Source organism: Carcharodon carcharias, chromosome 27, assembly GCF_017639515.1.
Source record: "Carcharodon carcharias isolate sCarCar2 chromosome 27, sCarCar2.pri, whole genome shotgun sequence".
NCBI lineage: Eukaryota > Metazoa > Chordata > Chondrichthyes > Lamniformes > Lamnidae > Carcharodon > Carcharodon carcharias.
In genome coordinates, this window is record NC_054493.1 from 19,514,652 (window position 1) to 19,542,231 (window position 27,580).

At 45.9% G+C, this 27,580-nt stretch overlaps 2 pseudogenes; both read left to right on the top strand.

Annotated features, from left to right (window-relative positions):
- Nucleotides 1-10,422, top strand: part of LOC121270350 — a 37,812-nt pseudogene extending 27,390 nt beyond the window's left edge.
- On the top strand, nucleotides 2,905-27,580 carry LOC121270491 (annotated as a pseudogene).

Genomic DNA, 27,580 nt, shown 5'->3' on the forward strand with positions numbered 1-27,580 from the left:
GCATGCAGTTCTGGTCACTGCATTTGAGGAAAGATGTGTTTGCACTGGAGACGGTGCAGAGGAGATTTACCAGGATGCTGCCTGGGCTGGAGGCTCTGAGCTATGAGGAAAGATTGGATAGGCTGGGGTTGTTTTCCTTGAGAGGAGACCTGATAGATGTGTATAAGATTATAAGGGGCATAGATAGGGTCGATAGGAAGGCACTTTTTCCATTAGTAGAGAGGTCAATAACCAGGGGGCATAGATTTAAGCTAAGAGGTAGAAGACTAAGAGGGAAGTTGAGAAGAATTTTGTTTTTTCACCCAGAAGGGTGGTGGGAGTCTGGAACTCACTGCCTGAAAAGGTGGTTGAGTCAGAAACTCTCGTAACATTTAAGAAATATTTAGATATTCACTTGCATTGCCATAGCCTCCAGGGCTATGGGTCAAGCCCTGGAAAGTGGAATTACGGTAGTCAGATCTTTATTGACCTGCGCAGGCACAATGGACCAAATAGCCTCCTTCTCTTCTTTAAACGTTTATGAATCAGAACAACATCCTACAGTTAGATGTGAACTTACTGCAGCCTCAGTAGACAGTGTGAACAAGTGATTTTTCTTTCCATACACAGAACATTTAAACACAATTGTCAGTAAGAATGTAAGGATTCAGCTGATGGACAATTCTTTCGCAGTGTGATTTTACCCATAAGTTTCCAGCTCACACTGGGATCTAAAATCCTTCTGATACCGAGTTCTACATTCTCAACCATCTACAGTTATCGAAGAGTGGGTACTGTAAATCTTAAATAAAAAATGGAAAAGCTGGAATTTTCAGCAGTTCTGGTGGAGGCTGTGGAGGGACAAACATAGCGTCTGTACAGAGCAAAACATAGTTTAAATTACAGGGCTATGACTTTCCATCAGATCTGCACTGCATCAGTGCACAGACCTGAAACTTAACTGTTTATCAATCTACAGATGCTCCTAGATGTGCTGAGTATTGGATGTATTACTGACTACTTATATATATTTTCACCCATTCACAAGTGGAAACATCTTCCACTTGTCTACCCTGTCAAACCATTTCATTATCTTAAATGCCTTGATCAGGTCATCCCTCACTCTCTTTTCCAGGCAAAACCTTTTCAAACTATTCAATCTTTGTTGACTGATATAACTTTCCAATTCTGTCATAATTTTAGCAAATATTTTTTCACCTACTCCAGTGCTTCTTGGTCCATTTTATAATATGGAGACAAAGCTAATCTGAGCATCAACATCACTATTGCCCCAAATTCCTGTATGTTGGAAGGATCAGTATCTCAGTGTGAGAGAGGACTGTGGTTTCGAGCTGTTATTCACCAGCCTCTATTTCAGCCATTCTCCCATTAGCTGAAAATAAGGTGAGATGAAATGAGCCAATCCAATGAGTGGAGGGCGGTTTTCATTCTAAATCCACCATCAAGAATAGTTGTCAGGGAATGGCTAGATTTCAGCACCAGGCCAGTGTAAAGTTCATTTAATGTGGTTTCCAAGCAGCAAGGAGGTGAATTTGCAATTCCTGTGCACCTTTGTTTGCACATTTTCCAGATTAAAATCTGAATTGAATATCTTGAGTATATTCAAGATGGAACTTGGGGACACTCAATGGATATGGGAATAGGGCAAGAAAATAGAGTGGAAATAGAAGATTATTTAATGGTGGAGCAGGCTGAAGGGCAGTATGGTCTACCCCTGCACTTATTTCTTGTGTTCTTCTGACCATCACTGTAAATCATTTCCATTCAAGCACAGCAGATGCAGCGCCCACTAAACTTAATCCCAGTTGCGTGACTGCTTTGTGGAACGTCAGCTTTCAGTCTGAGAGTGTGATCCTGAGCTCCCAGACATTTACCAGTTTAATTCTCTGCCAATTCCCACTCTGACCTCTCTGTCCTCATCCTTCTGCATTGTTCAAATGAAGATCAATGAAATGTTATGAAAAACTTCTTTGATCAGACACTTTACAACCTCCTCGATGCAAGATTCATTTCAACAATTTCAGATCAAAACCACTGCTCCTATTTTTTCAGACAGTAGATGCTGGTAGTAGTTCTGCTGTTACCATTTATCCCTCCTCTTGACCTGTCCTTTGTTTCTTCGTTTTCCCATTAGTTTATTTCCTTGTCTCATTACCACCCAATGTTGCCTTGCACCATCATCCCCTTTGTCATTTAATCACTTCAGCCTGCCACAATGTTCTTTCTTTCTCTCCCCTCTCTTTTCCCTGAGCCCATACTTGTTGGTAAACTATTACATCTATAAATTCTTCTAGGCCTGAAACATTCACTCTGTTTCCCTCTCCATTAGAAGCTGTTTGACCTGCTGAGAGTTTCCAACATTTTCTGTTTTGAGGTCGGATTTCCAGCATCTGCAGTATCTTGTTTTTGGGTCACAGTGGATCAGTTTTCTCTGAATTATCGTTCCCTGTTTAAAGGTGAAGAAGGAGCTTTTAAAAAATGAGACAACTATCCCTCTGTTCGACATGAAAGTAAACTCATTGGTAACTTAATTGCTCTTCAGTAACAATTGTAAACACAAAGTTTTCAGCCGGGATGGAACCGGGGACTTTTTCATGTAAAGCAAACGTGATAATCAGTGCACTAGGGAAATGATTGTGAATCCCCCCGGACAGAGGGGAACTGACCATCCATCTCTAGCTCTAATTCCCAAACAGAAAATGCTGCCAAGAATCAGCAAGTCAGGCTGAGTCTGAGGCCGCTCTCAGCGTTTGAAACCGTCACAATGCCCGAGTGATTGACGGCAGCTCTGGACGAATAGGAAGCGGGGACGAAAATGGAGGCCAGTGAGGGTGCGGCTGGTCCTCCAACCAATCGGAGTGGATAAGGGACGGGGCGGGGCCGGGCTGGGTGTGAAGCATGCGCAGTGCGAGTAATGGCGATGGAGGGAAGCGTCTTTATCTGATCCTCAATCGGTAAGGAAGTGAATGGCGGGGCAGAGGGAGCGATGGGTCTGGCGGGTGGGCGGGCAAGCTTCGTAAACATGTGTAAACCACAAACCCGCGAAAAATAATTTCCAGGCCCCCGGCGGAGCGTCTCCCCGTTTGCGCCGAGCGAGGCCGCAGCTTTCTCCCAGTTACAGTCCCGGGTTAACAGCCGCCATCTTTATTCGGGTCAGTGTGCAGCATGGTGCATGCGCGGACGCCATCTTTGTAGGGGGCAAAATATAATCAAAATGCTGGGAAACCTCAGCAGGTCTGACAGCATCTGTGGGGAGAGAAGTAGAGTCAACGTCTCGACTCCATATGAGCTTCTTCAGAGCTAAAAGAGAAGTAGAAATATCATGGGCTTCATACTGTTTAAGAAGGGTGGAGCAGGTGGAATGATGATATTCAGGTCCTGATGAATCGAATGACTCTGTCCAGTCTTGATGTGATGTTTGGTTTGAGTTTCCTGTCTGCAACTACTCACCAAGACTCCTTCGATAGCACCTTCACAACCACTACCATCTAGAAGGACAAGAGCAGCAGATAGATGGGAGCACCGTCCCAGTCATTCCATCCTGACTTGGAAATATATCAGCCATTCCTTCACTACCGCTGGGTCAAAATCCTGGAACTCCCTTCCTAACAGCACTGTGGGACTACCAACACCACATGGACTACACCACATGGACTGCAGCGGTTCAAGAAGGCAGCTCACCACCACCACCTCAAGGGCAATGAGGCAAAGACAATAAATACTCACCCAGACAGTGATTCTCACATCCCATGAACAAATAAAAAAAATGCTGTAAAAAAGAGATTATAAAAAAATCCATCACTGTCCAGAGTGGGTGCAGGAGAGAGGGCTTTAGATTCCTGAATCAATGGGCCCCTTTCTGGGAAAGCTGGGACCGGTACAAGTCAGACAGGTTGCACCTGAACTGGAACGGGACCAACATCCTTGCAGGGGGTGGGGGTTGCTCATGCTGTGGGTATGGATTTAAACTAATTTTGGTGGGGGATGGGTTACAGACTGGAGGTATAATAGGGGTGATGCCCAGGCAAATATATAAGAAAAACCAAATCAGTATGGAAGGCAGAGTCTATATAGTCAAGTTAAGGCACAGGGAGCATGGCAAAGCCAGATGCAGTTATGTTAATGCAAGCAGTCTTGTGAGTAAGGCAGATGAGTTCAGGGTGTTGATTAACACATGGGGATATGATATCATTGCTATAACAGACATGATTGAGAGAGGGAAGGAATAGCAGCTTAATGTTCTGAGGTATGGAATCTTCAGGTGAGATGGGGGTGGGGGGTGTAAAAGGGGAGGTAGGGTCACAATATTGATCAAGCAGTCAATTACTGCAATAAGGAGGGATGACATCTTAGCAGGTTCCTCAAATGAGGCCATATAGGTACAATTTAAAAACAAAAAGGGGGAAATCACAAGTGTACTATAGACCCCCAAACAGTCAGGGAGAGATCAAAGGGCAGATGTGCTGGCAAATCTCAGAGAAGTGTAAAAATGATAGGATAATAATAGTAGGGGATTTCAACTTCCCAAATATTAACTGGGAAGGACAAAGTGGGAAAGGCTTAGAGGGGCCTGAATTCTTAAAATGTAACCAGGTGAGCTTTTTAAGCCAGCATGTAGGAAATCCTACAAGAGAGGCAGCGGTGCAAAGCTGGGTAAGTGGAAAAAGTGCAGGGGAGCATTTTGGTGACAGTGACTATAACTCAGTAAGAGTTAAGGTAGATATGGAAAAGGGCAAAGATGGTCTGAAATAAAGGTTCTGGTTGAAAACCGATTTTAATATAAGACAGGACCTGGCCAAAGTGGACTGTGAGCAGCTACTTGTAGGAAAATCTGCATCAGAGCAGTGGGAGTCATTCTAAAAGAAAATAGTGAGAGTGCAGGGCTGAAAATAAACCAAATTTCAAAGGGAACAACAGTTTATACTGCATGAGAAAAGGGTACTGATAGGTTGGCCAGTCAGTTCTGATTGGTCATTGCCATAGAATAAGCACCAGGGAGCTATCATCCCCCGTGGTTTTGTTTGATTCATCAGAAGGCCCCATGTCTGGACATGTTCCTTCTTCCTTGTATATGAAGCTTCTAGCAAGTGTAAGTGAGACACATTATGAGCCTGACTGTTAATCTTTGAAATTTGATGTTCTTGCATCTGTCCTGATAAATGCAAGATAAAAAGTTTTGACAGAATGTCTCTTTTTTTAGCAATACTCAAGTGCCTTAAAGGGAGAAAGTGCGGTAGGCAGATGGAGAGGTGTAGGGAGAGAATCTCAGAGCTTGGGGAGGAGGGAACTGAAGGCACAGTCACTAATAGTGGAGTGATTAAAATGTGAAATGTGCATGGCCAGAATTACAGCAGCGCAGTTATCTCAGAGGGTTGTGGGGCTGGAGGAGATTACAGAGATAGCGAGGGGCGAGGCCATGGAGGGATTTGAAAACAAGGATGAGAATTTTAAAATCAAGTTGCTGTTTGACCGTGAGCCAAGGCAGGTCAGGAAGTAGAGGGGGGTTAGGGCAATGGGCCTCACTGCGAGTGAAGACATGGACAAAAGACTTTTGGATGGTGTCAAGTTTGCAGAGGGTAACATGGGCGACCAGCCAGGAGTGTGTTGGAATATTTGAGTCTGGAGGTAACAACGGCAGGGATGAGGGTTTCAGCAGCAGATGCACTGAGAGTTGGAAACAGGCAATCTTAGTGATAACACAGATCTGAGGTCAGAAACTCATGTCGAGATCAATTTTAACATCGAGGTTGTGAACACAGTGGCTTAATCTCAGGCTGTTCCAAGGGAGAGGGATGGAGTTGATGTCTCAGAAATGGAGATTGGAGCAGGGATTGAAAACAGCGTCTTCAGTCTTCTCAGTGTTTAACTGGAATTAATTAGTCATCAGAAAGAGACGCAGGAACCAGAATGGGCCATGAGATGACCCCAGGTTTAACTTAGAGGGAGAGAAGGAAGGAAACCCTGGGAGGTTTGGAGAAACCACTTTCACGATCACTTATTAAATCTCCACACAGTAAGTTTTGGACACAAAGTTAACGCCTGCTATTCTGTATGGCCGGTCAGGGGGCTTCAGGTTAATGTTTGGTCACGAGTAATCACTGTAGTGAATGATCAAACATATTGTCACCTCCAGTTGTACAAATTTGGTTAAAAAGATACAAGGAGAATTGTGCAAATCTCTGTTTGGATTTTAGCACAGGAGGGAGGGAGAGTGTGTGGGACTAGGATTTGTATCTTTGGGGAAGCAAGAGAGGAAAAAATGTCCCATAGGAACTAGAATTGCCTATTCTGAATTTCTATCCTGCACTGACAGTGATGACTTTTGTAAACTCCTTTTCCAGAGAATGAGAAAGGGAGGATTTGCAGCCGGGAAACTCAAACCAAACATCACGTCAAGATCTCACAGAGTCACTCGATTCATCAGGACCTGCGTATCATCGGCCTTTGAAAGTGGATGGAGAAACGTTTGTCTGTTCTGTCTCGGGGAAAAGATTTCAAACATCAGTGTGACTGGAAAAGCACCGAGAGACACACACACCTGAGTGAGAGTGTTCCAGTGAACTGACTGTGGAAAGACCTTTAATCAATTACACAGCCTGAAAAAACATATCACGCCATTCACAGCGGGGAGAAACTGTACACGTGTTGTGTGTGTGGACGAGGCTTCAACTAATCATCCGACTTGGAGAGACACAGGGACACCCGCACCATGGAGAAACCGTGGAAATGTGAGGACTGTGGGAAGGGATTCAATTACCCATCCTGGCTGGAAAACCATCAACGCAGTCACACCGGGGAGAGACCGTTCACCTGCTCCAAGTGTGGGAAGGGATTCATTTGGTCATCCAGCCTGCTGACACATCAGCGAGTTCACACAGGAGAGAGGCCGTTCACCTGCTCTGAGTGTGGGAAGGGATTCACTCGGTCATCCAACCTGCTGATACACCAGCGAGTTCACAATGGGGAGAAGCCATTCACCTGCTCCGACTGCGGGAAGGGATTCACTCAGTCATCCCACCTGCTAACCCACCAGCGGCTTCACACTGGAGAGAGGCCATTCACCTGTCCTGAATGTGGGAAAGGATTCACTGGGTCCTCTGACCTGCTAAACCATCAGCGAATTCACACTGAGGAGAGGCCGTTCAGCTGTACTTCCTGTGGAAAGAGATTCAGGTCTTCATTCAATCTTATTGTACACCAACGAATTCACACGGGGGAGAGGCCGTTCACCTGCTCCGACTGTGGGAAGGGATTCACTCAGTCATTCAACCTGCTGATACACCGGCGAGTTCACACTGGGGAGAGGCCGTTCACCTGCTCCACATGTGGGAAGGGATTCACTCAGTCATCCAACCTGCTAAGACACCAGCGTGTCCACAACTGACTGCAGGAGTTGGACTCTGCTGTTGTTGCTGCTGTTAATCACAACCAGGACTGAACCATGTTTATTCTGACAGTTGGTGTTTGTTTCTGCTGATGTTGCTAATCCCTGTAACTGGGCTGGAGCTTCATTTTCTGGATTTTTTGCTGATTGTGTTGCTGCAGTATCCCTTTAAGAACCACTGTCTCTGATCTTTCCCCATAATTCAGGAACTTCATTAGAAATTAGTTTACCACAAGATGGGGAGACAGTCCAATAGTGATGTTGTCACTAGACTAGTAACTCAGAAATAAAAACAGAAAATTCTGGAAAATCTCAGCAGGTCTGACAAACTCTGTGGAGAGAGAAACAGAGTTAACATTTCGAGTCCATATGAGCCTTCTTCAGAGCTACAGAAAAGTAGAAATGTGACAAAGTTTATACTGTTTAAGGTGGGATGGAGTGGGTGGTGTAGAGTGGGTAGTGCTGGGTGGGTGGAGCAGGTGAAGCTGGATAGAAGGCCAGTGATAGGTGGGGCTAAGGAGAGATTGCCAAAGATGTCACCGACAAAACGAAAAAGGATGTAAAAAGGAATTTTTAAAAACGGGATAAAACAGTGAATAAAAGTAACAAATAAGTGGATAAAAAATAAAATTAACTTTTAAAACGGAATGAAAAAGGGAGGAGAGTGTTCATGGTCTGAAGTTGTTGAACTCAAGGATGTAAAATGCCTAATCAGAAGATGAGGTGCTGTTCCTCCAGTTTGCGTTGGGCTTCACTGGAACATTGCAGCAGGCCAAGGACAGAAAGGTGAGCATGAGAGCAGGATGGTGTGTTGAAATCGCAAGCGACAGGAAGGTCTGGGTCATGCTTGCAGAGAGACCGAAGGTGTTCCACAAAGCGGTTACCCAGTCTGCATTTGGCTCCCCAGTGTAGAGGAGACTGCATTGGGAGCAGTGAGTATAGTGGACCAAATTGAAGGAGGTGCAAGTGAAATGCTGCTTCACCTGAAAGGAGAGTTTGGGCCCTTGGATGGTGAGGAGGGAGGAGTTAAAGGGCCAGGTGTTGCACCTTCTGCGATTGCAAGGGAAGGTGCCAAGGTAAGGGGATGAGGTGTTGGGGGTGATGAAGGAGTGGACCAGGGTGTCCCAGAGGGAACAGTCCCCACGGGATGCCGACAGGTGGGGTGAAGGGATGATGTGTTTGTTGGTGGCATTATGCTGGAGTTGGCTGAAATGTCAGAGGATGATCCTTTGAATGTGGAGGCTGGTGGGGTGAAAATTGAGCACAAGGGGGACCCTACCATGGTTCCTTCCTCAGTGACTGTCTCCATCTCCAGCTTACCCCTCGTGGATTCAACTGAAGTTCCATCCCTCATATTTTTAATCCACCCAGAATGACAGGTATCTCCGGGTCATACAATGCTCCTCATGCTGCTGTTCTCACCTCATCCATGCGCTGCCATACGTACACACTTGATCTCTCTCTCCAGCATCACCAACCCATCCTATCTCAAATCTCTCCTTATCGGCGGTTTCATTTTATTTTTCACTCCCAGAACCACGATAGGGTCACTCTTGTCCTCACTTTTCACCCCACCAGCCTCCACATTCAAAGGATCATAGTGATGTTCAAAAGAAATTGGAGCAGCGATAGACCATTTATTGACAGACCAATGATTGAGCCTGCTCCACCATTGAATGACCTTCCAGCTCCACTCGACTTTCCCCCATATCCATTGATTCCCTGAGTGCCCAAATATTTATGGCTTTCCATCTTGAATACTCTTATGATGGAGAACGATAGATTCCATTCAAATTTCACTCTGGGAAATGCACATACAAGGTGTTCATGAATTGCAAATTCGCTCCTCACTGCTTGGCAATCATGTTAACTGAACTTCCCACTGGCCCTGTGCTGAAATCTAGTTAAAAATAAGGGTTCGCCCTTTTAAAATGGAGATGAGGTGAATTTTTTTCTCTGAGGGTTGTGATGCTTTGGAACTCTCTAAAAACGTGGTGGAAGCAGAACCTTTGAATCTTTTTAAGGCAGAGGCGGACAGATTCTTGATAAGCAAGGGGGTGATAGGTTATTGGCGGTAGGCAGGATGCAAATTTGAGGTTACTGTCATATCAGCCATGATCTTATTAAATGGCGGAGCAGGCTCAGCATGATTTATCCTTGCTCCTACTCCTTGTTCGTGTATTCATATGTTCATATGCTTGTCTTTTACTAACAAAAACGGAGTTTAAACGTCCTGTTTATGGGAAGAAGAATCAGTTGCTCACACCGCCGACTGAGACTCCATGGAGTTCACATCTAACTGTCAGGGATTGTTCTGCTGCTATTTACACCTGGGACAGCAGAGGATCCGTGCACTTTGTTGTTTGTTATATCAATTGATAAATAATATGTCTTGGCCCTGGCCTCCAGTCGTCATTGGATCACAAAGCATAATTTTCTGTGCAAAGGAAAAGGGCTTTCAATGGCAGCGGGGCTACCCAGAGTTCAAAGGGGATAACGTGCCCTATCCTCAATACAGCAGCTCCCTGCAAATGCTACAGAAATGTAACATCTCCAAACGGGATAACCAACATTGCATTAATTGGCTTGAAACATGATCTCCAGTAGAATGTGAAGGATGGGGGTTGGGGTGGAAGAGAAAGTTGAAAAATTCAACACCAGAGCATTGGCCTCTGGTATATTCATCAGGGTAATGTTGAAACATAGCGGTTGGGATTTAATCGAGTACGTATAGCATGCTGTGCCTCCTTGTTAAAACTATTATTGAATTGCCAAAATTCACCCAGGACACACGTTTTGTATTTCAGTCATCCCTGCTGCAGCTGCTGCTTGTCCTGTTTGATTGAGTGATGCATTCAATATGGTTACTGGTGACAGAAGTTTGTTTCAGTTTTGGGCCTCACCTTAAACTGTGGCACACAACTGTTTCCGATTTCCCACACCAGGCAAGACAGCAAATAGTCACCACCTGTGACCCTTTGACAGCCACAAAAGGGACGTTCCCAAGGCTGGAGATGATGGAGTACAATCAGAGTTAAAGCTGCTTAAAGCACCATGTCAAGGGAGTGCCATGTATATGGAGCTATGAGATATAGTTAATGTAAGAAATGTTTCTTGTTTAATGCCTCTTTTAAATGCTTAGTAACCAGGGTTCCTTCCACAACAAATTAGGTACTTGTTTGACTGGCTCAGACTCAATGGGCCGAAGGGCCTTTTTCTATGCTGTAGACCTCTATGACATGCACATTACAGTGTGTGCCTGGAGTATGCGCAGTGCTGGCCTGTGACTGAAGCTGCTCAGAGCAAGTGAGAGAATGTCGAGTGGAGCAAACTAACAGAGTTAGTGGGTGTGTGAGGATGAATGGAGCCAATGGAGTGGGCAGGGAGGCTACATAAAGACACAGTGCAGGCCGCAGACCCCAAATAACAAGGTACTGGTCTTGTCTTTGCAGAAAAAAGGGCTGAAAAAGTCTGGATTTCTCCCTTCACCAGGCCAGGGGTAACGGCCACCATCTTTATAGCGGACAATGTGCAGCAGGGCGCATGCGCGGTCATCCTGGTCCTGGTAGCAGGAGAAGAGAATGTTGTGCATTTCTATCCTGGACTGACAGGGATGGATTTTGGAAACTCCTTTTACAGGGGGTTAGAAGAGGAGGATTTACACACAGCAAACTCAAACCGAGAGAAATGTTTGTCTCTTCTCAATCACTAATCTTGGACTGACAGTAATGGATTTTAAACTCCTTTTACAGCGGGGTTGTAGAACTGAACCCAGCCAGCACCGAGGGAGATAGAAAACTGCAAGTGGAACAAAGAAATGGTGGTGATTGTATGATGGGATTGGATTTCATCACAGGGAGGAGACAGAGTCTGTGGGACTGGGATTTACAGCTTGGGGCGGGGGTGGGCAGTGGGGGGGGTTGGTGGCCGTGTGGAGACAAGAGAGGAAGAAATATTCCATAGCAAGTGGAATTGTCAATTATTAATTTCCATGCTGGATTGACAGTGATGACTTTTGCAAACTCCTTTTACAGGGTATGAGAAGCCATCCACATATTTACACTGGAGAGAAGCCGTTCACCTGCTTCGTGTGTGGGAAGGGATTCACTCAGTCATCCACTCTGCTTACACATCAGCGAGATCACACTGGGGAGAGGCCCTTCAGCTGCACCTACAGTGGTAAGTGGTTCAGGCATTCCTCCGACCTCTCTGCACACCAGCGAGTTAACACTGGGGAGAAACTATTCACCTGCTCTGTGTGTGCGAAAGGTTTCACTCAGTCAGCCAACCTTCAGTCACACCATCGAGTTCACACTGGGGAAAAGCCATTCAGCTGCACTTCCTGTGGAAAGAATCTTAAAGTACTAAGCTAAAGTATTTAATTTAGTTTAAAGTACTAATCTAATCTTAAAGTACACAAACAAGTGCACACTGGGGAGAGGCTGTTCACCTGCACTATGTGTGGGAAGGGATTCACTCAGTCAGCTGTCACACCAGCGAATTCACAAGTGACTGCAGGGATTGGATTTTGCTGTCAATCGCGTCCAGGATGGATAGTCAGATAGTATTAGCTTTGACTCTGCTGATGTTAACAATCTGAAAACTGGTTGGAGTTTAATTTGCTGGATCTGTCACTGATTATCAAGGCTGTGGTGTCTCTTTTTAAAAGCACCATCTGTGATCTTGCTACTTAATTCAAGAACTCTCAGCAGGAACTAAATTACAACAAAATTATGAACTTTTACTTCAATCCTAAATTAGGTGCAAAATCTACAATTCAGTATCTGAGAGGTTCCACTGATTAACATTTCCAATTAGAAAATGCTGATTAATCCTTGCTGACAATTCTTACTGACTTGCACATTCCACACAGAGACAACATGATGAAATTAATTTATCAAGGAACATAACAAAACATTAAAATATTTTACAGTCACATCGATAAAAGCTTCATCAGTCAATGTTGATGTTGATGAATCTTGGAATTCACTGAGTTCAATCATTTCTGACACAGCAGCAGCAACATTTGGTAAAAGGTAAATCCACAACAAAGTCTGGTTTGAGATCGATTCTGCAGAAATGAATCTGTCATTGAAACAAAAAGCAAAGCCTACCTGATGTACAACATAAACCCAACAGCTAGAGCACTGTGTAACTTGAAAGTAGCCTAGACAGTTGTGTAAAGGACAGTGAGATATGCGCAAATAAACACTGGATCAGCCCACGTCAAGAAATCCAAACTGCCTGTGTAAATCTACATGCTTTGGATGATGGGATCAGGAGGGCGCTAGGTCCGACCATCACCAAAGTTACCCCCTGAAATCAGATGGCGAAGTTCTCACCAACCGGGTTAAACATGACTGAGCTGTGCTCCAGTGAGACAGACATCTCCCAGTTTCCGTTTGACTCTCTCCTGCAGCTTCCTGTCATGGTTGAGTTGGATGAGGAACCCTCATCACTTGAGCTTGAAAAGGTCATTGATTCCTTACAAAGCAGAAAGGCACCTGGGAAGGATGGAATTCCAGCCTAACTGCTCCAGCCTGGAAAGTCCCAACCACTGCCACAGCTTCATGACCTCCTCCTTCTCTGTTGGGAGGTAGGATCCATTCCACAGGACACGTGTGATTGAAGAATGATCACATGATACAAAATGAAAGGTGACAGAGGAGATTGCAACAACTACAGGGACATCTCACTCCTCAGCATCACAGGGACGACCTTCACTAGGGTCAGGCTTAAAAGACTCCATCTACTTGCAGACCGAGTGTGTCCAGAAGCACAGTGCGGTTTCTGTGCTGGCAGATCTGCAGCGGACATGAGCTCCTCCATTCACCAGCTACAAGAGAAGTTTACAACTGGGATTTAATCGAAAATGCTGGCTGTTTCTGCGCTGAGAAAAGTGAAAGGTTATAATGACTGAGTGAAAGTAAACCTTTAAGTATGAATCACAGTGAACTTGTACAATTGTAAAAGGCATCGAAAAATTTGATTCCCTAAAGATAAGCTTCAGCCTTGAGGTTACGTGTCGGAGCTCACAAGCTGTGGGAAGCTCCACCCTCTTTAACTCTTTTCAGTCTCAGAGGGTTCTTTTGCTTGTGAAAGTGAACATTCAGTTTTATTTTTCTTCAGTTTTATTACCGTCATTTGGAAAGGTGCCTGAAGAAAGAAGAAAAACAAACATTTGTGAAAAGCTGAGGAAAATACCAAGAGAATTGGAAAAACAGAAATTGAAATGGGGTTTGGTTCATCCTTGATCTGAAAATGAAGTCACATAAAATTGACACAAGTGTGCACATTTGAGAATGTTTCTTCAGCCCCTTTGCTAACAAGCTGAGAAGTTAACCCTTTCAGCTGACAGCCTGGTGACAATTTAAACAAAAGGCTTGCTTTTTAAAGATTTGGCTTCATCCCATTTGTTATCATTCAAGATAAAGTGCCTGAGAACAGGAGAAATGGGAGTGATCTACAATCTGATTGCAAGTATCTGTACTTCTGTCTCTGATCTATAAACGCCATATTATGTGAGTATTAACTGGGACAGTAAAGTTCCTCCAGTGCTCCTGAATGAGATAGAATGGTAATTCATGGAATGATGCATTTAGAATAAAAGATAGAGGAAATCACACCACCAGTTGGGAAGTGGAATAATTCACCTGGGTATCGTGAAAACTGATATACTTGTACATTCAAATGAAAGTCAGGAAAGTGTAGATGAGACCAGTAAACAGAGATTTCTCTTGGTGATGTCTGTGTCCTTGTCTCTGTATTTAAAAGAAACTGAATTTGATAGTCTGGCCACTATCCAAGGCATTAGAACCATGCAGGGTTGGATCAGTAAAGATCTTCAGACAGACACCCCATTGATATTTTGATACAATCACCTGAAAGGCCAAGAGTGACTTGCAATAAGTTGGCACATGCAGCATGGTATTGGGATACGGCGTGAGTGTGCAGATGTGATCTGTTGTTACATGTGGTGTAATTAACATGTGGAAATGCATGGTGACCCTGCACTGAAGAACAGGTCCCAGACATGCTCTGCTACTTGACAACAGAACAGCATGGAATGATTATTGTGGAAAATTGAATGAGACATTTTAAATTATCAGGACATTAACATATACTCCCTAGTGAAACTAAAAATATCCACAAGGTGGATGCAGGTGAACAGAGCTGGAGAATCAAGTCTGCGCATGAACTTCTGTTTGAACCAGATGTATTTACGACATGTCAATAATTTAGATTGTGTGAGATGATCGGCAGGTGGGGAGGATGAATCTAAGTCGATAGTTATCACATTTTAGTGGAAAAGTTTTGACATTTATTCTTGGTGGCAGCTCAAGGTGTTGCTGATTCTGATCATTCTAGCAGCTTTAGTATGTTATCTTCAGTTTGTCATCAAGAAATGAGGAAAACAAGCTTGTGGCTTAGTGAGGTTAGTCAGAAATCGGTTGTGAGAAGTCAGTAAGGATTCTCCCTTCTCAAGCTGGGGAGATCTGTGAGAAATCATTATCTAATAACCTTATAAAGTCTCCTGAAATGTACTGAATATTATAGGAATAGTTCTCTCTCTCCCTCGCACTTAGGAACAAAAATTCCTGGCTTGACAAACATAGGACAACATATCCCAATGTTGCCTCATAGGGATGGACTCGGTAGTTAGGGAACGGAATTTGTCGTGGTGACTGAAGACAATGGCTTTGATCTTCCCAATTCTTAAAACGAGCAAATTTCTGTTCATCCGGTACCGGATGTGGGATAAGCAGTTCGATAATTTAGGGACAGCGGAGGAATGGAGAGGGATGGTGGTGAGATAGAGCTGGGCATTGTCAGTTTATATGTGAAAACTAACGTGGTGCTTTTGGATGTCACACAGTGGCAGCATGTAGATGAGAAATAGGAGGGTGCAAGGATAGATCCTGTTTTTAGGATGGGTCAGGACAGTGGATTTAAAGGTGGGAACGACAGTACCAGAAGAGAGAGAGAGAGAAGTGTTAACAATATCAGCTACATGGAGAAGTTGGATGGTCAGCAGTTTAGTGGGAATAGGGTCACTGGAGCAGAAGGCGAGTTTCATTGACAAGATGAGCACTGAGTGGGCATGAGAGGAAATGGGAGAGAAACTGGAGAAAGATGTGTATTCAGGGCTCGGACATGAGGGATCTTTAGAGACAGTTTGTCCAGGTGGGCTAGTGGAAGGGAGGGAAGCAGCAGAGGCAGCTGCTCAGATTGTCTCAATCTTATTGACAAAGAAGCTCCATGAGATCCTCGTACTTATTGCTGGAGGTGAAGACGGAGGAGACCGGAGAGAGAGAGCGATTCAAAAGGAACTAACTTCTGTAGAGAAATTAAAAAGACTCGACACACTGTGTTTTACACAAAGCTGATTAATTTGACATTTATCCAGAATATTAACCCCTATAACTGGGCTGGAATTTATCAGCAGAAACAGACCCCAATGAACAATGGGCCCGTAGCCATAACCGTAGTGCTGTGGTGTTTCCAGTGCTCATCTAAATACCCCTTAAATGTTGTGAGGGTTCCTGCCTCTACCACACCCCCTGCCCTCTGGGTGAAAACATTTTTCCTCAAATTCTCTCTAAACCTCCTGCCCCTCACCGTAAATCAATGCCTCCTGATTATTGACCTCCCCACTAAGGGAAAAAGTTTCTTCCTATCTATGCCCCTCATAATTTTGTATGCTTCTATTAGGTCTCCCCCTCAGCCTTTGTCTGCTCTAAGGAAAACAATCCCAGCCTATCCAGTCTCTCTTCATAGCTGAAACGCTCCAGCCCAGGCAACATCCTGGTGAATCTGCACCCTCCCCAGTGCAATCACATCCTTCCTATAGTGTGGCGACCAGAACTGCACACAGCACTCCAGATAAGGCCTAACTAACAATTTATACAGCTCCATCATAACCTCCCTACTCTTGTATTCATTGCCTCGACTAATAAAGGCATCCCATATGCCTTCTTAACCACTTTATCTACCTCTCTTGCTGCCTTCAAGGATCTATGGACATGCACACCAAGGTCCATCAGATCCTCTGAACTTCCTAGGGTCCTTCCATTCATCATATACTCCTTTGCCTAGTCAGTCCTCCCAAAATGCATTACCTCACCCTTTTCAGGATTAAATTCCATTTGCCACTGTTCTGCCCATCTGACCAGCCCGTCTATATCAAAAACAAAAATACCTGGAAAAACTCAGCAGGTCTGACAGCATCTGCTGAGAGGGACACAGCTGATGTTTCGACTCGAAATGTCGGCTATGTCCCTCTCCGTAGATGCTGTCAGACCTGCTGAGTTTTTCCAGATATTTTTGTTTTTGTTCGAGATTTCCAGCATCTGCAGTATTTTGCTTTTATCTTAGCCCATCTATATCGTCCCGTAGTCTAAGGCTTTCCTCCTCGCTATATACCATACTACCAATTTTTGTGTCAAATGCACCCTTACTGATCATACCTCCTACGTTCATGTCTACATCATTAGTGTACACTACAAACGGCAAGGGACCCAGCACCGAACTGTGCAGTATGCTACTGGACACAGACTTACAGTCACAAAAACAACCTTTGACCATCACCCTCTGCCTCCTGACATTGAGCCAACTTTGGATCCAATTTGCCAAATTGCACAGGATCCCATGGGCTCTTCTTGACCTGTCTCCCATGCGAGACTTTGTCAAAAGCCTTACAGAAATCCATGTCGACTACATCAATTGAACTGCTCTCATCTACACACCTAGTCACCTCTTTGAAAAATTCAATCAAATTTATTAGTCACGATCTCTCCATGACAAGGCCATGATAACTATCCTTGATTAATCCTTGCCTCTCCATGTGGGGATCAATTCTGTCCCTCAGAATGTTTTCCAAAAGTTACCCTACCGCTGATGTTAGACTCACTGGCCTATCATTCCCTGGTTTATCCCACATTAGCTCTCCTCCAGTCCTCAGGCACCTCTCCTGTGGCCAGAGCGGATTTGAAAATTAATGTCAGGGCCCCTGCAATCTCCTCTCTTGCCTCCCACAGCACCTGGGACACATTTCATCTGGGCCTGGGGATTAATACACTTTTAAGGCCCAATAAAACCGTTAATACCTCCCTCTCAATGATATTTGTTCAAGTGTATCACAGTCCCCCTCCCTGATTTCTATATCTACATCATCCTTCTGTATGGTTAATACAGATGCAAAGTACTCATTTAAAACCTCACCTACATCTTCCAGCTCCTCACACAGATTGCCACTTGGGTCCCTTATAGGTCCTAATATTTCCCTGGTTATCCTCTTGCCCTGAATATATTTATAAAATGCCTTCAGATTTTAACCAGAAGTGTTTTTCATGCCTCCTCTTCGTTTCCTAATTTCTTTTTTAAGTAACCCCCTGCACTTTCTATACTCCTCAAGGGCTCCCGCTGTTTTGAGCCCTCCGTATCTACCATAAGCTTCCCTTTTTTCCCCTTATCTAATCTTGCAAATTCCTCAACATTCAGGTTTCTCTGGACTTGTTGGTCCTTTATAGGAACATGTTGGCCCTGCACACTCGATTTCCTTTTTGAATGACTCCCACTGCTCTGATGTAGATTTTCTTACAAGTAGCTGTTCCCAGTCCACTTTGGCCAGATCCTGTCTTATCATATTAAAATCGGTCTTCACCCCAGTTCAGAACCTTTATTTCTGGTCCATCTTTGTCCTTTTCCATAACTACCTTAAATCTTACTGAGTTATGGTCACTATCACTGAAATGCTCCCCCACTGGCACTTCTACCACTTGCCCAGCTTTGTTCCCTAAAAGAAGATCCAGCACCACCCCCTCTCTTGTAGGACTTTCTCTGTGCTGGCTTAAAAAGTTCTCCTGGATACTTTTAAGAATTCAGCCCCCTCTAAGCATTTCATACTTTGTCTATCCCAGTTAACATTGGGGAAGTTGAAATCCCTGACTATTATTACACTATTTTTTTGACAGTTCTCTGAGATTTGCCTAGATATCTGCCCTTCTATCTCTCCCTGACTGTGACTGCCCCTTTTTGTTTTTAAGTTCTTCCCATATGGCCTCTAAGACCTTCTAAGATACCATCCCTCCTTTCTGCAGTAATTGATGCCTTGATCAATATTGTGACACCACCACCTCTTTTACAACCCCCACTCCACCCCACCCCTTCCTTTCTTGCCTGAAGCTTCTATACCCTGGAATATTGAGCTGCCATTCCTGCCCCTCCCTCAGCCATGTCTCTGTGATAGCAATGACATATCTCCATGTGTTAACAAACATCCTCAACTCATCTGCCTTACTCGCAACACTCCTTGCATTAAAATAAATGCCATCCAGCCTTGCCATGTTCCCTTGTGCCTTAATTTGGCTTTGTACACTCTGCCTTCCAGACTGACTTGTTTCTTTCTTATATACCTCTCTGTACATCACCCCTGACTACATCACCATCTCCATTCGGTATCCCATCCCCGCGACAAATTAGTTTAAAACCCCGCCAATAACACCAGCAAACCTCCCCGCAAAGTTCCCCACACCTTTTGAAGCACTTCTCACACTCTGGTCATTTAAAAGGTCTGTCATCAATGTGAATGCGCCTGTGCCTCAGCAGGTGGGATGATGTGCTGATATCACACAGTGAGCAACTGAACAGCCTCACTCCAGCCTGAATTCACTGTGTTTCAGCAAGTCAGTCCAGGATAGAAATAGAGAACTCTTGGTTTGAGTTTGCAGTGTGTAAATCCTCCCCTTACCCCTGGAAAAGGAGTTTCCAAGCACTCTGTGTAAACTGGGCTCCAGGAGTTTCTAATCCGGGTTTGGAGTCCTACACTGGGTGCTTATGAATCCTATGGCTCCATTCCTCTCCTGCACGCGACCCTTTCTCACCAGCTGGAGTCAACCCGACAGTTTTCATCTCATCCGTACTGCGCATGCTCCGAACCAGCCAGACACCCCCCCCCCGGCCCTCATTCACTCTGATTGACTGGAGGTCCAGCCTCTCCCGCACGGTCCTCCAGTTCCGCCCCCTTCTTCCTATTGGTCCGGAGCTGCCGTCAATCATCGTGAGCTGGAGCATGCGCAGTCCGTGGAGACAGACGGTAAGCGAGCTCGAGCGAGGGGATTTAAAATGCGAGTTTTATAAAGACCGAGTGCGGATCCAAGATCGAAAATAAAGCCGTGAAAAGAGATAGGGCTGACTGGTGGGTTGGAAAGCTTCATAAACTCACGCTGTCGGGCCCCAGACGCTCAATAAGAAGCCATCGCTTCCGCGTTTTCTCGATGCTGTAGAAAGAAGGCCCCAGTTCACGGCAATGTAATGTTGGGCGCATGCGCAATTCATCTTTCTAGGGGCAATGTAATGTTGAGCGCATGCGCAATTCATCTTTCTAGGGGCAATGTAATGTTGAGCTTCACTGGAACAATGCAGCAAGCCAAGGACAGACATGTGGGCTTGAGAGCAGGGTGGATGGCAAGCGACAGGAAGATCTGGGTCATTCTTGCGGACAGAATGAGGTGTTCTGCAAAGCGGTCACCCAGTCTGCGTTTGGTCTCTCCAATGTCAAGGAAACTGCATTGGAAGCAGCGAATACAGTAGACTAAATTGAGGGAAGTGCAAGTGAAACGCTGCTTCACTTGAAAGGAGTGTTTGGGCCCTTGGACGGTGAGGAGAGGGGAAGTAAAGGGGCAGGTGTTGCACCTTCTGCGGTTGCATGGGAAGGTGCCTTGGGAGGGGGTTGAGGTGCAGGGGGTGATGGAGGAGTGGACCAGGGTGTCCCGGAGGGAACGATCCCTGCGGAATGGCGCCAGTGGGGGTGAAGGGAAGATGTGTTTGGTGGTGGCATCGTCCTGGAGTTGGCGAAAATGGTGGAGGATGATCCTTTGAATGTGGAGGCTAGTGAGGACAAGGGGGACCCTATCATGTTTCTGGGAGGGAGAGGAAGGTGTGAGGGCAGATGCGCGGGAGATGGGCCGGACACGGTCGAGGGCCCTGTCAACGACCGTGGGTGGAAAACCTCGGTTAAGGAAGAAGGAAGACATGTCAGAGGAACTGTTTTTGAAAGTGGCATCATATGAACAGATGTGACGGAGGCGAAGGAACTGAGAGAATGGGATGGAGTCCTTACAGGAAGCGGGATGTGAGGAGCTGTAGTCGAGGGAGCTGTGGGAGTCGGTAGGCTTGTAATGGATATTGGTGGACAGTCTGTCACCAGAAATTGAGACAGAGAGGTCAGGGAAGGGAAGGGAAGTGTCAGAGATGGACCATGTGAAAATATTGGAGGAGTGGAAATTGGAAGCAAAATTAATAAATTTTTGCAGGTCCAGACGAGAGCATGAAGCAGCACCGAAGTAATCATTGATGTACCGGAGAAAGAGTTGTGGGAGGGGGCCAGAGTAGGACTGGAACAAGGAATGTTCCACATACCCCATAAAGAGACAGGCATAACTGGGGCCCATGTGGCTATTTGGAGGAAGTGAGAGGAGTTTAAGGAGAAATTTAGTGTGAGAACAAATTCAGCCAGATGGAGGAGAGTAGTGGTGGATGGGGATTGTTCAGGCCTCTGTTCGAGGATGAAGCAGAGAGCCATTAGACCATCCCGGTGGGGGATGGAGGTGTAGAGGGATTGGACGTCCATGGTGAAGAGGAATCGGTTGGGCCAGAGAACTGGAAATTGTTGATATGATGTAGGGTGTCAGAGGAATCACGGATGTAGGTGGGAATGGACTGGACAAGGGGAGTTTTACAAAGACCGAGTGTGGATCCAGGACCGAAAATAAACCCGTGAAAAGAGATAGGGCTGACCGGTGGGTTGGAAAGTTTCATAAACTGACAGTGCTGGCCCAAAACCCTCAATAAGGAGCCATCGGTCCCGCATTTTCTCGATGCTGTAGGAAGAGGTAGTTCATGGCAATGTAATATTAGGCACAGGCGCAACCGCCATCTTTATAGGGGCAATGTAATGTTGGGCGCATACGTGACTGCCATCCTCACGGGGACAATGAACAACAGCCCAAGGGAGACACTCATAAAATGTGTGTTCACCGGGACTTTTAGATCAGCAACAATAGAATTGTAAACCCATAGTCACTCAGTAGTACAGAATTTAAGTATTGCTGAAAAAGGGAGACATATTGTTGGTATTTCATATTGCAGTCACCCGGACAGATGCAAGAAAACCAAATTTCTGAGCAAACAACAATTTATGCTGCACGAGGAAAGGGTGTTGACTGGTTGGCCAGTCCTTTCTGATTGATCAAGGCATTGCCATGGAGAATGCACCAAAGAGCTACCATCCTCCATGCTTTTGTTTAATTCAACAAAAGGTCCCATGCCTGGACATGTTCCTGCTGCCTGCAGTAGACAGGTCCCTGTGTATGAATATATGTAGCTTCTAGCAAGTGTAAGTGAGACACATTATGAGCCCAACTGATAATCTTTGAAATTTGGTGTTTTTGCATCTGTCCTGATAAATGCAATATAAAAAGTTTTTACAGAATGTCTTTTTTTAGCAATACTCAAGTGTCTTAAAGGGGGAAAGTGTGCTCGACAGAGGGAGTAGTGCAGGGAGAGAGTTTCAGAGCTTGGGAAGGAGGGAACTTAAGGCATGGTCATGAAAACTGGAGCGATTAAAATGGAAAATGTGCAAGACACCAGAATTCGAGCAGTGTAGATATCTCAGAGGGTTGTGGGGCTGGAGGAGACTACAGAGTTAGGGAGGGGCATGGCTATGGAGGGATTTGAAAACAAGGATGAGAATTTTAAAATAAAGTTGTTGCTTGACTGGGAGCCAAGGCAAGTCAGGAAGCAGATGGGTGACAGAGGAACAGGATTTGCTCTGAGTGAAGACATGGACAGCAGACCTTTGGATGGTTTCAGGTTTACAGAGAGTAGAATGTGGGAGAACAGCAAGAAATGTGTTGGAATAGTCAAGTCTGGAGGTACCAACGGCAGCGATGAGGGTTTCAGCAGCAGATGCACTGAGACAGGGGTGAGGTCAGGTGATGTTACGGAGTTGGAAACCAGTAATCTTAGTGATGGCACAGATATGAGGTCAGAAGCTTATGTCGAGATTAAATGTAACACCGAGGTTCTGAACACAGTGGCTTAACCTCAGACTGTTCCCAGCAAAAGGGATGGAGTTGGTATCTAGGGAATGGGGATTGGAGCATGGTCTGAAAACAGTGTCTTCTGTCTCTCACTGTTTAATTGGGGTTAATTAGTCATCAGGAAGAGATGCAGTAACCAGAATGGACCATGAGACTGAGCCCAGGTTTAGCTTAATTAGAGAGGGAGAGAAGGAAGGAAGGGAAACCCTGGGAGATTTGGAGAAACCACCTTCATGATCGCTCATTAAATCCCCGCACAGTAAGTTTTGGACACAAGGTTAACACCTGCTATTCTGTATGGTCGGTCAGGGGGCTTCAGGTTAATGTTTGGTCACAAGTAATGACTGAAGTGAATGATCAAACATATTGTCACCTCCAGTTGTACAAATTTGGTTAAAAAGATACGAGAAGAATTGTGCAAATCTCTGTTTGGATTTCAGCACAGGGAGGAGGGGGAGTGTGTGGGACGGGGATTTGCAGTTTTGGAGGAACAAGGAATAATGTTGCATGGAAACAAGAATTGTCTGCTCTGAATTTCTATCCTGTACAAACAGTGATAACTTTTGTAAAATCCTTTTACAGGGTATTGAAAGGGGAGGATTTACAGAGGGGGAACTCAAATCAAAAATCAAGATCTGACAGAGTCACTCGATTCATCAGACCCTGAATATCATCGGCCTTTTAATGTGAAAGGAGAAATGTTTATCTGTTCCGCCTGTGGAAAAAGATTTCAAACATCAGCGACTGGGAAAGCAGCAAGGCACACACACCCGTGTGAGAGTGTTCTAGTGAACTAACTGTGGAAAGAGCTTTAACCAGTTACACAGCCTAAAAAAACATCTCACCATTCACAGTGGAGAGAGACTGTTCATGTGTTTTGTGTGTGAACAAGGACTCAACTGATTATCAAACCTGGAGACACACAGGGACACCCGTACCACGGAGAAACCATGGAAATGTGAGGACTGTGGGAAAGGATTCAATTACCCATCACAGCTGGAAAAACATCGACGCACTCACACCAAGGAGCGGCCGTTCGCCTGCTCCGAGTGTGGGAAGGGATTCACTCGGTCAGACAACCTGCGAACACACCAGCGAATTCACACTGCAGAGAGACCGTTCACTTGCTCTGAGTGTGGGAATGGATTCACTCAGTCATCTGAGCTGCTGAGACACCAGCGAGTCCACAGTGGGAAAAAGCCGTTCACCTGCTCTGATTGTGGGAAGGGATTCACTTATTCAGCCAACCTGCGAACACACCAACGAATTCACACTGGGGAGAGACCGTTCACCTGCTCCAAATGTGGGAAGGGATTCACTCAGTCATCTGATCTGCTAAGACACCAGCGAGTTCACAATGGGGAGAGGCCATTCACCTGCTCCGAGTGTGGGAAGGGATTCACTCAGTCTTCTGATCTGCTGACACACCAGCGGGTTCATGGTGGGGAGGGACTATTCACCTGCTCTGAGTGTGGGAAAGGATTCACTCGGTTATCCAGCCTGCTGAGACACCAGCAATTTCACACTGGAGAGAGACCATTCACCTGCTCCGAGTGTGGGAAGAGATTCTCTCAGTCATCTGACCTGCTGAGACACCAGCAGGTTCACATTCGAGAGAGGCTGTTCACCTGCTCCGAGTGTGGGAAAGTATTCACTCGGTTATCCAGCCTGCTGAGACACCAGCGGTTTCACAGTAGAGAAAGGCCGTTCACCTGCTCCGAGTGTGGGAAGGGATTCACTCAGTCATCTGAGCTGCTGAGACACCAGCGAGTTCACAGTGGGAAGAAGCCATTCACCTGCTCTGAGTGTGGGAAGGGATTCACTTACTCAGCCAACTTGCGAACACACCAGCGAATTCACACAGGGGAGAGACCATTCACCTGCTCTGAGTGTGGGAAGGGATTCACTCAGTCATCTGACCTGCTGAGACACCAGCGAGTTCACACTGGGGAGAGGCCGTTCACCTGCTCCGAATGTGGGAAGGGATTCACTCAGTCATCTGACCTGCTGACACACCAGCGGGTTCACAGTGGGGAGGGACCATTCACCTGCTCTGAGTGTGGGAAGGTATTCAGTCGGTTATCCAACCTGCTGACACACCAACGAGTTCATACTGGAGAGAGGCCATTCACTTGCTCTGAGTGTGGGAAGAGATTCTCTCAGTCATCTGACCTGCTGAGACACCAGCGGGTTCACACTGGAGAGAGGCCGTTCACCTGCTCCGAATGTGGGAAAGTATTCACTCGGTTATCCAGCCTGCTGAGACACCAGCATTTTCACACTGGAGAGAGGCCATTCACCTGCTCTGAGTGTGGGAAGAGATTCACTCAGTCATCTGACCTGCTGAGACACCAGCGAGTTCACAGTGGGGAGAGGCCGTTCACCTGCTCCGAGTGTGGGAAGGTATTCACTCGGTTATCCAGCCTGCTGACACACCAACGAGTTCACACTGGAGAGAGGCCGTTCACCTGCTCCGAGTGTGGGAAAGTATTCACTCGGTTATCCAGCCTGCTGAGACACCAGCAGCTTCACACTGGAGAGAGGCCGTTCACCTGCTCCAAATGTGGGAAGGGATTCACTCAGTCATCTGACCTGCTGAGACACCAGCAAGTTCACAGGGGGATAAAGCCATTCATCTGCTCTGATTGTGGGAAGGGATTCACTCAGTCGGCTAACCTGCGAACACACCAGCGAGTTCACACTGGGGAGAGACCATTCATCTGCTCTGAGTGTGGGAAGGGATTCACTCAGTCCTCTGACCTGCTGAGACACCAGCGGGTTCACACTGGAGAGAGGCCATTAACTTGCTCTGAGTGTGGGAAGGGATTCACTCAGTCCTCTGACCTGCTGAGACACCAGCAGATTCACAGTGGGGAGAGGCCATTCACCTGCTCTGAGTGTGGGAAAGTATTCACTCGGTTATCCAGCCTGCTGAGACACCAGCTATTTCACAGTGGAGAGAGACTGTTCACCTGCTCCGAGTGTGGGAAGGGATTCACTTACTCAGCCAACCTGCGAACACACCAGCTAATTCACACTGGGGAGAGACCGTTTGTATGCTCTGAGTGTAGGAAGGGATTCACTCAGTCATCTGACCTGCTGAGACACCAGCGAGTTCACAGGGGAAAAAGTTTCTTCACCTGCTCTGAGTGTGGGAACGGATTCACTCAGTTAGCTGAGCTGCTGAGACACCAGCGAGTTCACAGGGAGAAGAGGCCGTTCACCTGCTCTGAGTGTGGGAAAGGATTCACTTACTCAGCCAACCTGCGAACACATGAGCTAATTCACACAGGGGAGAGACCATTCGTCTGCCCTGAGTGTGGTAAGGGATTCACTCAGTCATCTAACCTGCTGAGACACCAGCGGGTTCACAGAGGGAAGAGGCCATTCAGCTGCTCTGAGTGTGGGAAGGGGTTCTCTTACTCAGCTAACCTGCGAACACACCAGCGAGTTCACACTGGGGAGAGACCATTCGTCTGCTCTCAGTGTGGTAAGGGATTCACTCAGTCATCTGACCTGCTGAGACACCAGCGGGTTCACAGTGGGGAGGGACCATTCACCTGCTCCGAGTGTGAGAAGGTATTCACTTGGTCATCCAGCCTGCTGAGACACCAACGAATTCACACTGGGGAGAGACCGTTCGTCTGCTCTGAGTGTGGGAAGGGATTCACTCAGTCATCTGACCTCCTGAGACACCAGCGAGTTCACAGGGGAAGAAAGCCATTCACCTGCTCCGAGTGTGGGAAGGGATTCACTCAGTCATCTGACCTGCTGAGACACCAGCGGATTCACACTGGGGAGAGACCGTTCACCTGCTCCGAGTGTGGGAAGGTATTCACTCAGTTATCCAGCCTGCTGAGACACCAGCGTATTCACACTGCAGAGAGACCACCATTCACCAGCGAATTTACACTGAGGGGAGGCCATTTAGCTGTACTTTCTGTGGAAAGAGATTCAGGTCTTCATCCAACCTCAGTGCACACCAGCGAGTTCACACTGGAGGGAGACCGTTCACTCAGCTATCCCAACTGCTGACACACCAGCGAGTTCAAAAATGGCTCCAGAGGTTGTATTCACTGTTATTGCTGCTGTTAATCACATCGACGACTAAACCATGTTCATTTTGATAGTTGGGGTTTGGTTCTCCTGATGTTAGTAATCCCTGTAACGGGCTGAAGTTTAATATTCTGCATCGGTAGCTGATTTTGTCCTCGCAGCTGCAGTGGACGATTAGGCTCCAGAAATAATCCCATCCTCATTGATGGAGGAGCCCAGCTGATCGGCATGAGGCATTTCAACAATCTTCATTCCAATTCCCAAAATACCATCCCTGAAAGTTTGACTTTATCCTCATTCCACTGATTATGGCCGACCATTTAGTTTATGTTATGATCAGGCCGGTAATGATAATTAAAACAGAAAGTGCTGGAAGCTCTCAGCAGGTTTGGCAGCATCTGTGGAGGGAACTGCAGAGCTAACGTTTTGAGTCTTTGTTGAATTGGTCATTGGCTGCTCATTACAATATTTACATAGTCATTGGCACTGGGAACGGAAAGAAGAAAGTGAAAGCACTGAAATCTAACCAGTGGCCCACCAAGCTGCGTTTTGGGCAGACTCACGAGGTGCCTTCAGCTGTCAGTTGAAAGGTTGGTGGTTTGAGATCATCCAGCATCAAGTAGAGTCCTTCCATTCTTGCTCCTAATTATATTACTGACATAGTTCTGCTTTGTGTCCTTTGGCTGCAAGAAAATCTTGTCCAAACTTTGCCAGTCCCGCTGTTATTCAGCAAGTTCCCACACAAATAGATTTATGAATATTCATTTCAAGTAAAACAAGAAAATCAGTTCCAACATGTGTATAACATCCAACCTGTTTGAAATGTCGTGTTCAAAACAGCTCATAGGAATTGATTCTGTGATTGCATATATAGAACTGGAACACACTGTCACACTGAGTGAATCCACTGTCTGTTTAAATGTTGCTCAGTGAAAATTTCAGTCATCCTCCGCTGTGTAATGTACAGGCACTGCGTCAATAAGCAGTCTCCATTCAATAAAAACCTAGAGGGGGTCAATCTCCTCTTGCAACATTTAAA